Source organism: Metopolophium dirhodum, chromosome 1 (assembly GCF_019925205.1).
Source record: "Metopolophium dirhodum isolate CAU chromosome 1, ASM1992520v1, whole genome shotgun sequence".
Taxonomy (NCBI): Eukaryota; Metazoa; Arthropoda; class Insecta; order Hemiptera; family Aphididae; genus Metopolophium; species Metopolophium dirhodum.
This window is the reverse complement of record NC_083560.1, coordinates 145,989,574-146,002,635: the sequence shown is the minus strand read 5'-3', so window position 1 is coordinate 146,002,635 and position 13,062 is coordinate 145,989,574. Positions and strand designations below refer to the sequence as shown.

Genomic DNA, 13,062 nt, shown 5'->3' with positions numbered 1-13,062 from the left:
ATAAGAATTATATTTATAGGTATATTATTATGTGAAATATTTTTTGGTTTAATAATGAATAAGTTTTATTTAAATATTTTTATTTTAATATTTATATTTTTAGTTATTTGATTACGTGGGTTTTTACCACGTTTTCGTTATGATAAATTAATATATTTAATTTGAAAATTAATTTTACCTTTATCTTTATTTTTATTTATATTTAATTTTTCTGTTAAATTATTTAACTTATATCATTTATTTTAGTATTAAGTTAATAGAATTAATTTCTATTTTTTATTTTCAAAATAAATATTTTAAATAAATTAATTAACTGATTTTATTAAGTTAATAATTTATCTCATATTTTTATAATATAAAAATTAATAAAAAAATATGAAAAGTAAATTGTTGTAAAAATTTGACTTGTTGAAATAAAAGGATTGGTATACCAGGTTGTATACCAATTCATGTTAATATAAAAAATGTTATAATAAAAATTCAAAATAGAATTTTATTTATAGGATAAAATTTATTTCTTAAAAAGTTTTTTTTATTTAATAAAGGTATAATTAATAAAATTAAAATTGATAATATTAAGGCAATAACTCCTCCTAATTTATTAGGGATTGCTCGTAAAATTGAATATGAAAATAAAAAATATCATTCTGGTTGAATATGATTAGGTGTAATTATTGAATTTGCTATATCAAAATTATTATGATCATTTAATAAATAAGGAAAAATTAAAGTTAAAATGAAAAATATTCATATAAATATAATTAATCCAATTAAATCTTTAATTAAGAAATAAGGTGAAAATGTGATTTTATCAAAATTTCTATTAATACCTAATGGATTATTAGATCCTGTTATATGTAAAAAAAAAAGATGAATAAAAGTAAATAAAATAATAATAAAAGGTAAAATAAAGTGAATTGAAAAAAATCGTGTTAATGTAGCATTACTAATAGAGAAGCCTCCTCAAATTCAAATTACAATTGAATTTCCTAAATATGGAATTGCTGATAAAAGATTTGTAATTACTGTTGCACCTCAAAATGATATTTGTCCTCATGGTAATACATATCCTACAAAAGCTGTTATTATAGTTAATAATAATAATAATACTCCTACAATTCATGTTATTTTAAAATTAAATGAATTTATATAAATTCCTCGTCTAATATGAATATAAATTATAATAAAAAATATTGATGCCCCATTGGCATGGAAAGAACGAATTAATCATCCAAAATTAATATTTCGATTTATATTAATAATTCTTTGAAAAGCTAAGTTAATATCTGTTTTATAATGGAAAGCTAAAAATAATCCTGTTAAAATTTGATTAATTAAGCAGATTATTAATAAAGATCCAAAATTTCATATAAAACTAATTCTAGTAGGTGTTGGTAAGTTTAATATTGGTGATATAATTTTTATTATGTTTTTTTTCATTAATTGGTTTTTTGTCGAATTGGTCCTTTATTAATTTTTAATATTCAGATAATTAAAATTAATATAAAAAAAAGAATAAATATAATTATATAAATTAAAATATTATTAGGTATTATAAATATGTTTAATAAGTAAAAGTTATCTTCAAATATAAATTTATTTTCATAAATCATATTTTCTATATTTAGAGATAATTTAAAGTAAATTAATATTAAAAATATAAAAATTATTTTGTAAATTATGTTTTTATAATTTTTATTAATGTTTAATTCATTAAAAGCAATTCTTGAGATATATAAAAAAATAATTATTAATCCTCCAATATATAAAATGAAAACTATAAATGAAATTCATGATGTTTTATTAATTAAATTAATTATTATAGTTAAAGTTATTGTTTGAATTAAAATAATTAAATTTGATCTAATAGGTGATTTCATTATTGTTAATATAATTGCTATAATTAAATTAGTTAATAAAATAATTTTTAAAATTCAGTATATATTTTAATTAAAATATTAATTTTGGAGATTAATGATAATATGTATATATTTATACTGATTTATTTTAAATAATTTTATAATTTTGATTTACAATATCAATGTTTTTTTTAAACTATTAAAATGATAAATTTATTTATTTTAGTTTTAATATTTATATTATTTTCTGGAGTTTTATTTTATATTTTTAATTTTAATCATTTATTAATAATACTTTTAGGATTAGAATATTTATTATTAATTTTATCTTTATTGTTTTTGTTAAACTTAATAATATTTATTAAGCAATATATTTTATTATTAGTTTTTTTTATTTTTTGTATTAGTGAAAGAGTATTAGGTTTAACAATTTTGATTTTAATAGTTCGTATATATGGAAATGATTATATAAAATCATTAATAATTTTACAATGTTAATAATTTTAATATTAATTATTTTTAGAATGATTTTTTTTAGCTTGAAGGTTAAAAGATGATGATTAGCCCAGAATTTTTTTTTTTTTTTTTATATATTTTAAGATTCCAATATTCAATTATTTTTTAAATATTAGATATTTATTTGGTATAGATATATTTTCTTATTTAATATTTATACTAGGTATTTGGATTATTAGATTAGTTTATATTTCTAAACTTAATTTTAAAAATAATTATTTTAATTATTTTAATTTATTAATATTTATTTTTGTTATTATTTTTTATTTTTGTTTTTTTAGAAATAGTTTTTTTTTATTTTATATTTTTTATGAAATTAATTTAATTCCTGTAATTATTTTAATTTATGGTTGAGGATATCAATATGAGCGTTTTAAAGCTGGATTTTATTTATTTATTTATATAATTTTTTTTTCTTTACCTTTTTTTTCATGTTTATTAAGTTTAAATAATTTTAATTTTATATTTATGTATTATTTTGATTATTTAAATAATTTAAATTTTTATTTTTATATATTTTTAATAATAATTTTTTTAGTTAAAATACCTTTATTTATATTTCATATTTGATTACCTAAAGCTTATGTTGAAGCTCCTATTTGTGGTTCAATAATTTTGGCTGGTATTATATTAAAATTAGGTGGTTTTGGTATTTATCATATTTTAATGTTAATTTTTAAGATTAATCTTAAATTTAATTATTTATTAATTTCTTTATGTTTATTAGGAATAATAATTTTAAGATTAGTTTGTTTTTTTCAAAGAGATCTTAAAATTTTAATTGCTTATTCTTCTGTTGTTCATATAGGTTTAGTTATTATTGGGTTTTTAACTTTAAATAATTGAGGTTATTTTGGTTCATTAATTTTAATATTTGGTCATGGTTTATGTTCTTCTGGATTATTTTGTTTAAGAAATATTTGTTATTTACGTTTTAAAAGTCGTAGAATGTTTTTAAATAAAGGTTTAATTAATATTTATCCTTTTTTATCATTTTGATGATTTTTATTATGTTCTTCTAATATATCTTTTCCTCCTTCTTTAAATTTATTTGGTGAATTATTTTTATTAATTAGTTTAATAATTTGATTAGATTATTTTTATATATTTTATTTATTAATTATGATTTTAATATTTTTATATAGTCTTTATTTATATTTATATACTCAATATGGTAAATTATTTTTTAATATAAATTATTTAGTTTATATTAATTTAACAGAATATTTATTATTATTTATACATTGATTACCTTTGAATATAATTTTTTTAATTATAGAATTATTTTGTTATTTAAATAGTTTAATTAAAATATTAATTTGTGGAATTAAAGATTATATGTTATATTTAAATAATTTAATTTAATTTTTTTTTTTTTTATATCATTTATTATTTTTTTTATTTTAGGCTTATTATTAATTTATTTTGATAAATTTTATTTTATTGAGTATATATTTTTTTTTTTAATTCTTGTATAGTTTTATATGTTATTTTATTGGATTGAATATCTTTAATATTTATTTCTTTTGTATTTTTGATTTCTTCAATAATTTTATTGTATAGAATAGAATATATAAATTATGATTTTAATAAGAATCGATTTTTAATATTAATAAATTTTTTTATTATGTTTATATTTTTTTTAATTCTTAGTCCTAATTTAATTAGAATTTTGTTGGGTTGAGATGGTTTAGGAATGGTTTCTTTCTGTTTAGTTGTTTTTTATCAAAATAAAAAATCTTATAGTTCGGGATTGGTAACTGTTATTTTAAATCGTTTAGGTGATTTATTTATTATTATATCTATAATTTGAATATTAAATTTTGGTTCTTGAAATTTTATTTTAATTAATTATTATAGAAATTTAAATTATTTATTTTTTATTAGTTTGATAATTATATTTGCTTCTTTGACTAAAAGAGCTCAAATTCCTTTTTCTTCTTGGTTGCCTTTAGCTATAGCAGCTCCTACACCTGTTTCTTCTTTAGTTCATTCTTCTACTTTAGTAACTGCTGGTATTTATTTAATAATTCGGTTTAATGAAATTTTTTTAAATTTTTCTTTTTTAAATTATTTAATAGTAATTTCTTGTTTAACTATATTAATATCTGGTTTAAATGCAATTTTTGAATTTGATTTAAAGAAAATTATTGCTTTTTCTACTTTAAGTCAAATAAGTTTTATATTTATGATTTTATGTTTAGGTATTTTTTAGAATTTGATTTTTTTTTGAACTTAATAATTTTTTATTTTCTATAAAATATATATTTTCTTTATTTAATATTTTTTTTTTTTAGATTAATATGAAATTTATTATTTTTTAAGGTAAATTTTTTTTTAAATAATTTTCTTTATATTGGATTTTTTACTTTTAGTAAATTAAATTCCATTATAGTTGGACAGCTATCAAGTAAACCCTTTAACCCTTTATAGGGTAGAGGGAAATTATTTCCCACTGTTGACGCCACAATCAACGTTTGCACCTGCACGCCGTGTCCACCACCAAAGGCCCGATAAGCTTATCTGTCGGCCGACCGGTCACGGCGGCGGTGACTCCGCGTACGCTTCTCCAGTACCGGTGTGGTTGCCCCAACGAGTGTGTCGCGGTCGGCTGCTCGTACAACCGTGATTCGTACGCATGTAGTAGTGTAATACGCATGCAACCGTCGTCAGTCCGACTTTTCGCACGACTGAAATTCGCTCGGTTTATGCATTATCGCCCGTCCCTCGTCGCAGTGCGAATGCATTACCTAAGTGTTTTTACGGCTCATCATTGTCGCCCGTCCGCGAAAGCGCAGCGCGAGCCAGCCGTTCAAGTATTATATAATATTATCATTGGCACACACGCACATACACGTGATATCACACCGTCGTCATAAACCAGCTGTTCCGCCGCGGTGCCATATCACCAGCGTCAGGTCGTACCGTGATAGTATCGTTATTATTGTTTATCTTATTATTATACCTATTATTGAATTGTCTATATTTTATATGTGCTGTAATTATTACGGTGGATCGTCTGTGAACGCCCGAGTTAAGGGTACTAACATAGGTTAAGGCGTCATTTGTATTATTATAATTATTATCGAATATTATTTACATATTATTATATATCTCATTGATATTCCTATATTGTTGGTAATCTCCTGAGCAATAATAATTTGTCGGGCGTACCAGCCGCAACATTTGGTCCTTCGGGCCGGATATCGAAAATACAGTCCACTTTAATTAATTTACTTAACCATTCGATAAAACAAGTGAATTTTAGTCATCATCTTGGTGTTCATAGCTGTCTCGAGTCTATTTATTGTATTGTTGTATGGTAGCGTGCGTGGTGGCTATCTAGATACGTAGGTATTAATATTGCGCGATAGCGCCAACAGATCAACAAGAAAAGGAACGTGTTGAGCGATCCTTACAGCGCGCTATTGTTAAACGAGATAAGCATGTTAATCAGATGTTAATCTTGTTCAACTTATCGAAGACAGTTGAGTCTGATCCAGTGGCGTACCTAGGCCTCTCTTACGGGGGGGGGGGGGGGGGGGGCGAAATATATTTTTATCTATTCTTAAAATATCTTAAAAATTTACGTCACAGCTAATCTAACCTAACGGAAATTTCATACTTATAAAATACCTATGAAATAAAACATTTTAATATTAATAGGTACATAAAAAAGAAATTATTGTTTAATTTAATAATATAGTATAATGCATGTTATAAAATAATTTTATTATAATTATAATTTATAATACAAAGTCTAATTTTCTGTTTTTCATACGAGAAAATCGTTCAATAATTTCATCCACTGGTATATTTATCTCTTGATAAATGTGCAATAGTGCAAGCCCGCATAAGCGATCCTGGCCCATTTTTGAACGTAGCCATGTTTTTAGTCTACAGCACAAGCATAAAATAAAGCAAATAATAAATATAAATAACTAAAAAGCAGACAGCAATAGGTAGGTACTAGGTGTATAGGTACCTAGATTTATAAGCCAATTTTGTAGATTATTAATTTATCTTTATAAATAATAGGTTCCAGTGGCGGATTAAGTAATTTGCCGCCTACAAGCAGGGCATTTGCCGCCCTTTCATTTTATACTTAAAACAAAATACATATAGAAATACATTGTTAGTTTAATAATTCTTTATTATATTAAATTTAATACAATCGTCAAATATTATTAAAATATTATAAATATTATATAATAAATTTATTAAAATATTTTTGTTCGGCTTTTTAAGTTAGCGAATGTTTCGATTAAGTCTTGAAAATCAATTGTCGACACTAATTCAGATTCAATGCAAAGGAGAGCCAAATTATTTAATCGATTTTCGCCAATTGTAGATCTCAAATACGTTTTGGTTCTTTTGAGACACGAAAACGATCTCTCTGCTGAACAATTAGTAACCGCCATACAGGAATATATTCTCAAAGCGATGCTTACATTAAAAAATGTAAACAAACTTTGATGTTGTTGTTTTTTTTCTGTTGCATTTTGCATATAAGTTTTGAAATGTATGCATTCTTGAGTAAATGTGGTTTCGTCAATGTCCGTTTCATAAAACTGTTGGAGTTTGTTGGCTCCTTGGACAATATCATCGGTATCAATTGACTTATTGTCTATGTTGATCAAAAATTTGAATTTATCGTAAATATTTTCATACCCAGAATGTCTCATTTCCAGTTGTTTTCTGAGTTACTTCATTTGCTCTAGAACTACATTCGTCTAGTTCATATCGGCTATCGCCATAATGTATAATATGTGTATTGTGTAATCATATATATTTAATATAAACCGTTTCCGGGAAAAACATAGATTCGCTAATAATAACAATTCTAGTAATAACAATTCTAGTCACCAAAACCATTTCAGTATTTTACTGAGTTAATAACATAGTTGCTAATACTCATCTTATAAAACGTTATAATATAATTTTATAAATACATTTTTTTTGTTAAGTGCGGCAAATTTGCCGCCCTAACAAATTTGCCGCTCCAATCACCTGATTGTTTTGCCTGTAGGGTAACCCGACGCTGATAGGTTCTATAAATGTTTGACATTTAAGAACTTTTTTTTTAAACTAAAGTACTGAAGCAGTAGAAAGTATAAAAGCATTAAGCATTCAATTGCTTTTTAAAAATAATATTTAGTCCTATAAATATTTTTAAAACTTATAAGGCAATCTATTATATTTGTATTCTATTATTATAATAGAATACAAATATTTAACTAAAAAATAGGTATGACAAGATAAAATTTTACCGTCTTAGAGTAGAAAAGGATCGTTCAGCAGATGCTACACTTATAGGCAAGCAAGCCATTATACCAAGAAGTTTTTTAATATTAGGAAAAACTATTTCACTACAATCTGAAATACATTTAATGGCATCACAGTCAATACATTCACCTAAAAATAAAAGAGAAAAAAATATTATGTGTACTTTACTCATTATTCAATTTTAAAAAGTTTTTATACTACCTATTAATTTAATTACCTTCATTTTTTTTTCTAATCCAACTTGATTTCCAAAGTTGTAATTCAGTTTTTAGCTCCAATGCATCCAATGCTCAAATGCTCAAATCCTCTGATCCGTCAATTAAACTTATGTTCGATGCACGTAAACGGGATTTGGAAACACTCATGTCAGATTTTCGCCTCGACTAGGAGCACGTTATGGATCAAATGGTAGAGCTAGGGCGGATTGAGGAGTTCATACGGGAACATAGTGTCATTGAAACTGTTGTCACCGATCAATACTATTCTATACAAGCCGTGGCGGGTGCGGTGGCCGGTTGTAAGTTGGATACGGTAATCAGATCAGGTTCTCACATTAATTTACCAAAAATTGAGTTAGCGCACTTTAATGGTGACATAATTAATTGGCGGTCTTATCGTGACACATTCACATCGCTTGTCCACGAAAATTCAGATCTTAACAGTGTTGAGCGATTTCATTATTTAATTGCTTCAGTCTCCGGATGTGCGAGTACTGTGGTACGTTCGGTCCCTCTTACTGGTCCCAATTACGAAGTTGCCTGGAACGCACTGCATTGATTTGACAGTACACGTCTTATACTTTATGCGCACTTGGACAAGTTATTCGGATTTACTCCCATAAAAAATGAATCGTTACCTGATCTAAATAACTTTTTAGATGTATTCAAAGAGAACACAACATAATTTGTCGGGCGTACCAGCCGCAACACCCACCTTAGAAAAAAAAATCCTGTAGCTTGTGATCGTAGGGAAATAATTTCCCACTTATATCAAACGAATGTTCATCATTTTTTGTTTTTATTATTATATAGGAATTTTTACCCTAGCGCACTCTAGTAATGAGTTATTGAAATAAAACGTTCCAGGTGGGAAATAATTTCCCACTGCACACTCACGGTATCTGATTATTCCGAGAGTTATTTATAATTTTGTTTCAATTGAAATTTATTGTTGATGAAATCGTTTAATTTATCTGTTATCAGTATGATTAAATAGCTTAGTTTTTGTTCTTTATTTTAGTGTGATAATGAAATATCATATCGTACTTCAAGTACTATTATTATTAATTGTTCGTGACACATTTTTCATATCAATTTTTTTTTATTCAAACTAAAACGACTACAACAGAAGATTGATTGCTGTTAGGAACTCAAAGTATGTATCAATTTAACAAATAAGTCTTAAGGAATCAATATATATACACAGTAAGTGTATTACATACACCACAAACTTAATATTTTCACTTAATTGTGAATTTTTAATGAATAATCAATTTAATTTTTACATTAATTGCAGATGGCTTATAAACTTAAGGATGATGATATATTATATGAGTTATTTAATATAACAGATGAAATGGCAATAGATTCAGACATTGGTGGAGATTCTGATGCTGATGATATTACACCAATTAGTCGACAAAAAACATCCTTAGGTAGTAATATATAGAATTTCCAATATCAAATTATGAATCTAAAATAGGCACTAGGCAGATGCTATTTTTTATGAAATATTATAATTTTTACATGTGTTTAGGTAAAAGAACAAGATCAAATATGCAAACAACTAATCAATGTGAAAATATTGATCTTCATGGACAATGTACTACTACTTTAGGCAAGTTATTTTTACATATTTTATTAATTTTATTATGTTTTATAAATAAATTGTAATATATTATATAAAATATGTATTTATTGTATATTTATTTGTTTTATGTACATATATATTTATAATAATAATAAAATTTATAATTTATAAAATCAATAAAAGTGTACTTTTAAAATATAATAATAAAAGTTGTGAATATGTTTATAAATTGTTATATTTTTTCTTAGTGAATGCCAGTATTTCTGATCAAGATAAACCATCTTCAAGTGGTTGTAATTCTAGAACTAGACGAAGCTTATTCAAAATTGTTGAGACAGCTTCAGATGTGTTAAGTATGAATCTTTAGTTTTTACTTATTTATGTCATGCATGTACATAATTTAAAACTTATATTACAGATGAATGGGATTCAAATTCTGAGTCAGATGCAGATGATACGGATAAAGACAAAGATTATCAGCCATGTCCTGTATCAAATTAAATTAATATTAATTTCAGTGATGACGATGCTGATGATAGTTATACTGATTTGAATGAAAGAAATATTTCAAATGAAGGATCTACTAGTAATTATGTAGATAATGAATTGAGAAAAGATTCCAACACTAATACATTTCATTTTACAAAAATTGGTAAACAACCTGAACATTTTTCAAAATCAACTTTCCAAATGAAAAGTCCTATAAGTGATAATATTTTTCAATTAACTCCAGTAAACATTTGGGAAAAAATATTTTCTCCTCTTATTGATTTAATTGTTAGAGAATCAAATCTTTATGCTGAACAAATTAATAATTTGTTAGATACAACTCCTGAAGAAATTAAAGCATTCATCGGGATACTTATAATTATGGGTTTCAATTCATTACCAAGTATTCGTCATTATTGGTCTAATGATAAACACTTTTATTGTTATAGAGTTGCAAGTATTATGACAGTAAAAAGGTTTTTAAAGTTAGTAAGATTTTTGCACATAAATGACAATTCTAAAATGCCCCCTCGAGGTCCTTATTTTGATAAGTTATTTAAAGTTCGACCATTAATTTTTCATTTACAAACAATGTATTCAAGTTTAGAATGTCCCTCTAGGCACTTATCAATTGATGAAAGTATGATTGCCTTCAAGGGTAGATCAGGGATGAAACAATACATGCCAATGAAGCCAATTAAAAGAGGTTTCAAAGTATGTAATGCCCATGCTGACTCTGCAAGTGGTTACCTTATTAATTTTGAAATCTATACTGGTAAAAACAGTAATAATTTAACAGAATTTGGATTAGGAGAAAATGTTGTACTAAATCTATCCCAATATTTAGAAATGAAATTTCATTGCATTTATTTTGATAATTTTTTTACTAGTTTGCCACTTGCTAAAAAGTTATTAAATAATGATATATTCTCATGTGGGACTTTTCGAATAAATAAAAAATATTACCCAAAAGATTTAATGAAAAAAGATTCACTTTATAAGCCTGGAGATATTGAATTTGCTCAGTGTGATGATATCAGTGTTTGTAGATGGAAGGACAGGGGTTCAAAACCAGTAACTGTAATTAGCAGTATGCATAATGCTTCCCACTCAGAAATTGTACACAGAAAAAATTCTAGAGGTGAAAAGATAGCAATTTCATGTCCATCTAGTATTGCAGATTACAATAGATATATGGGGGGTGTTGATAAATTTGACCAATATATGGCTTCCTACAGTATTTGTCAAAAATCACGCCGTTGGTGGGTAAAAATATTTTATTATTTATTAGATACATCTATAGTAAATTCATTTTTGATGTATAAAAAAAGCTGCAATAGTCATAAAACAAAATATATGAAACATTTAGAGTTTAGATCTACATTAGCAAATGAACTCATTTCAAATTATTCATCTCGTAAAAGACCTACTATATCACCATCCCAAAAAAGGTCAAAATCAATTGTGGAGGTAATTTCAACCTTTGAACCACATATTGCAACTAAAATTGTTACATATAGACGCTGTTTTAGATGTAGTACCAAAAAACATGACAAAAGATCCAATGTAATGTGTGCAACTTGCAACAAAGTTTTATGCAAAGATTGTTTTGCTGAATACCATAAAACTTAGTACATTATATTGATTTTATTGCCAAATTAGGTACTACAGTTGATATTGTTTTTTTTTTAGAAAGTTAATTTTATTTATTTTTTATTATAATTTTATATTATGTGGTCTGAAATGTATGAATCAAGATAATTCTACAAAGGTTTTTATTTATGTTTTCATTATTAATTATTTTTTTGTTTTTTCTATTGTTATAATAAAGTATAAGGTTTACTATAATCTCATGAGAATATATTTTATCAGTTGAGAAGATTTGTATCTTCAGGTGTCATAAATCTTAAAATACAATTAAATACCTATTTATCATGTCATATATACATTTGTTTGCATAAAAATAGTTAAAATTAAAAAAAATTGTAGTATGGTGTTAAGTGAGAAATTATTTCCCTCTGCCCATGGTCCATAACTATGACACTAAGTGCTCAGTGGGAAATTATTCCCCACCCTTTTTTTACCAATGCAAATAAAGTTACAATTTTTTTTACATTTTTTACAGTAACTTACATCTGTTAAGAAGTAAATTTGAAAATTTGGTAGAAATCGTACGATATTTTTTTCTGTGCCCTATAAAGGGTTAATGATGAGCTCAAAGTTAAATATTCATTTTTTAAATCGTTTATATTAATCCCAGGTAACCAATCTTCAATTTCATTAAATGCATCCTCTGGTAATGTCTTGCTTATACCATCACTGTACTTCAAAATTCGTTGAGGAGATAATAGACATATATCTTTTAATATTTCTCTTGACTGGTCGAATCTCGTAGAAATGGACATTACAATAGCGTCAAGGACAATAAAATATAATCCAGTTTTATAACGGTCATTAGGTGATAAACTTACTTCATCCACAGCAAGTTCTCCTGGCATTACTTTCCGCCGTCTTGGTCGGAGAACTTTAAACTCTGTCTCACGTACGTTATTTTTATTTACAAACAATTTAGTTTCGTCAACTAATTTCAAATATTCTTCGTCTGTTCTAAGACTTTGCAACCTTTTTCTGGAATCGTCGACTAGTGCTAATGCTTGTATAAAATCCAAGTTCTTAGACTGAAGATATTTAGACAGTGGAGAAGTAATTGAATAAAAATCATTGTAATAACAAACATATAAGAGTTTATAGCTGTTTCTAAACCTGTTGCTTTTGATAAAGAGTCACGGTCAGAATCATCAGAAGTTTGCAAAAATTTTAATGTTTGTACTAATGCTTTATATTTTTCAAATATTACAGTTAATGCTCTATCATGAGAAGTCCACCTAGTTGTCGAAAAATGTTTAAGACGGCGTATAGGTTTATTTGGATAGTTCTTGTTTTGTAATTCTACAAATTTTGCCGTTCTTTTATGAGCTTTCATGTATTCATTTAATGCCTGTACATCGCCGAAAAAGTTCCTAGTTTCTAAATATATGTTACAAGTGTCTACAATGACTAAATTAAGTACATGTGCAAAGCACCATATATAAATTGCTCGTGG

At 25.2% G+C, this 13,062-nt stretch overlaps 2 pseudogenes; both read right to left on the bottom strand.

Annotated features, from left to right (window-relative positions):
• LOC132934088 (uncharacterized) overlaps nucleotides 1–12,942 on the bottom strand; it is a 28,351-nt pseudogene extending 15,409 nt beyond the window's left edge.
• LOC132934089 (cytochrome b-like) lies at nucleotides 707–1,455 on the bottom strand (annotated as a pseudogene).
• Nucleotides 12,943–13,062: the final 120 nt, after the last annotated feature.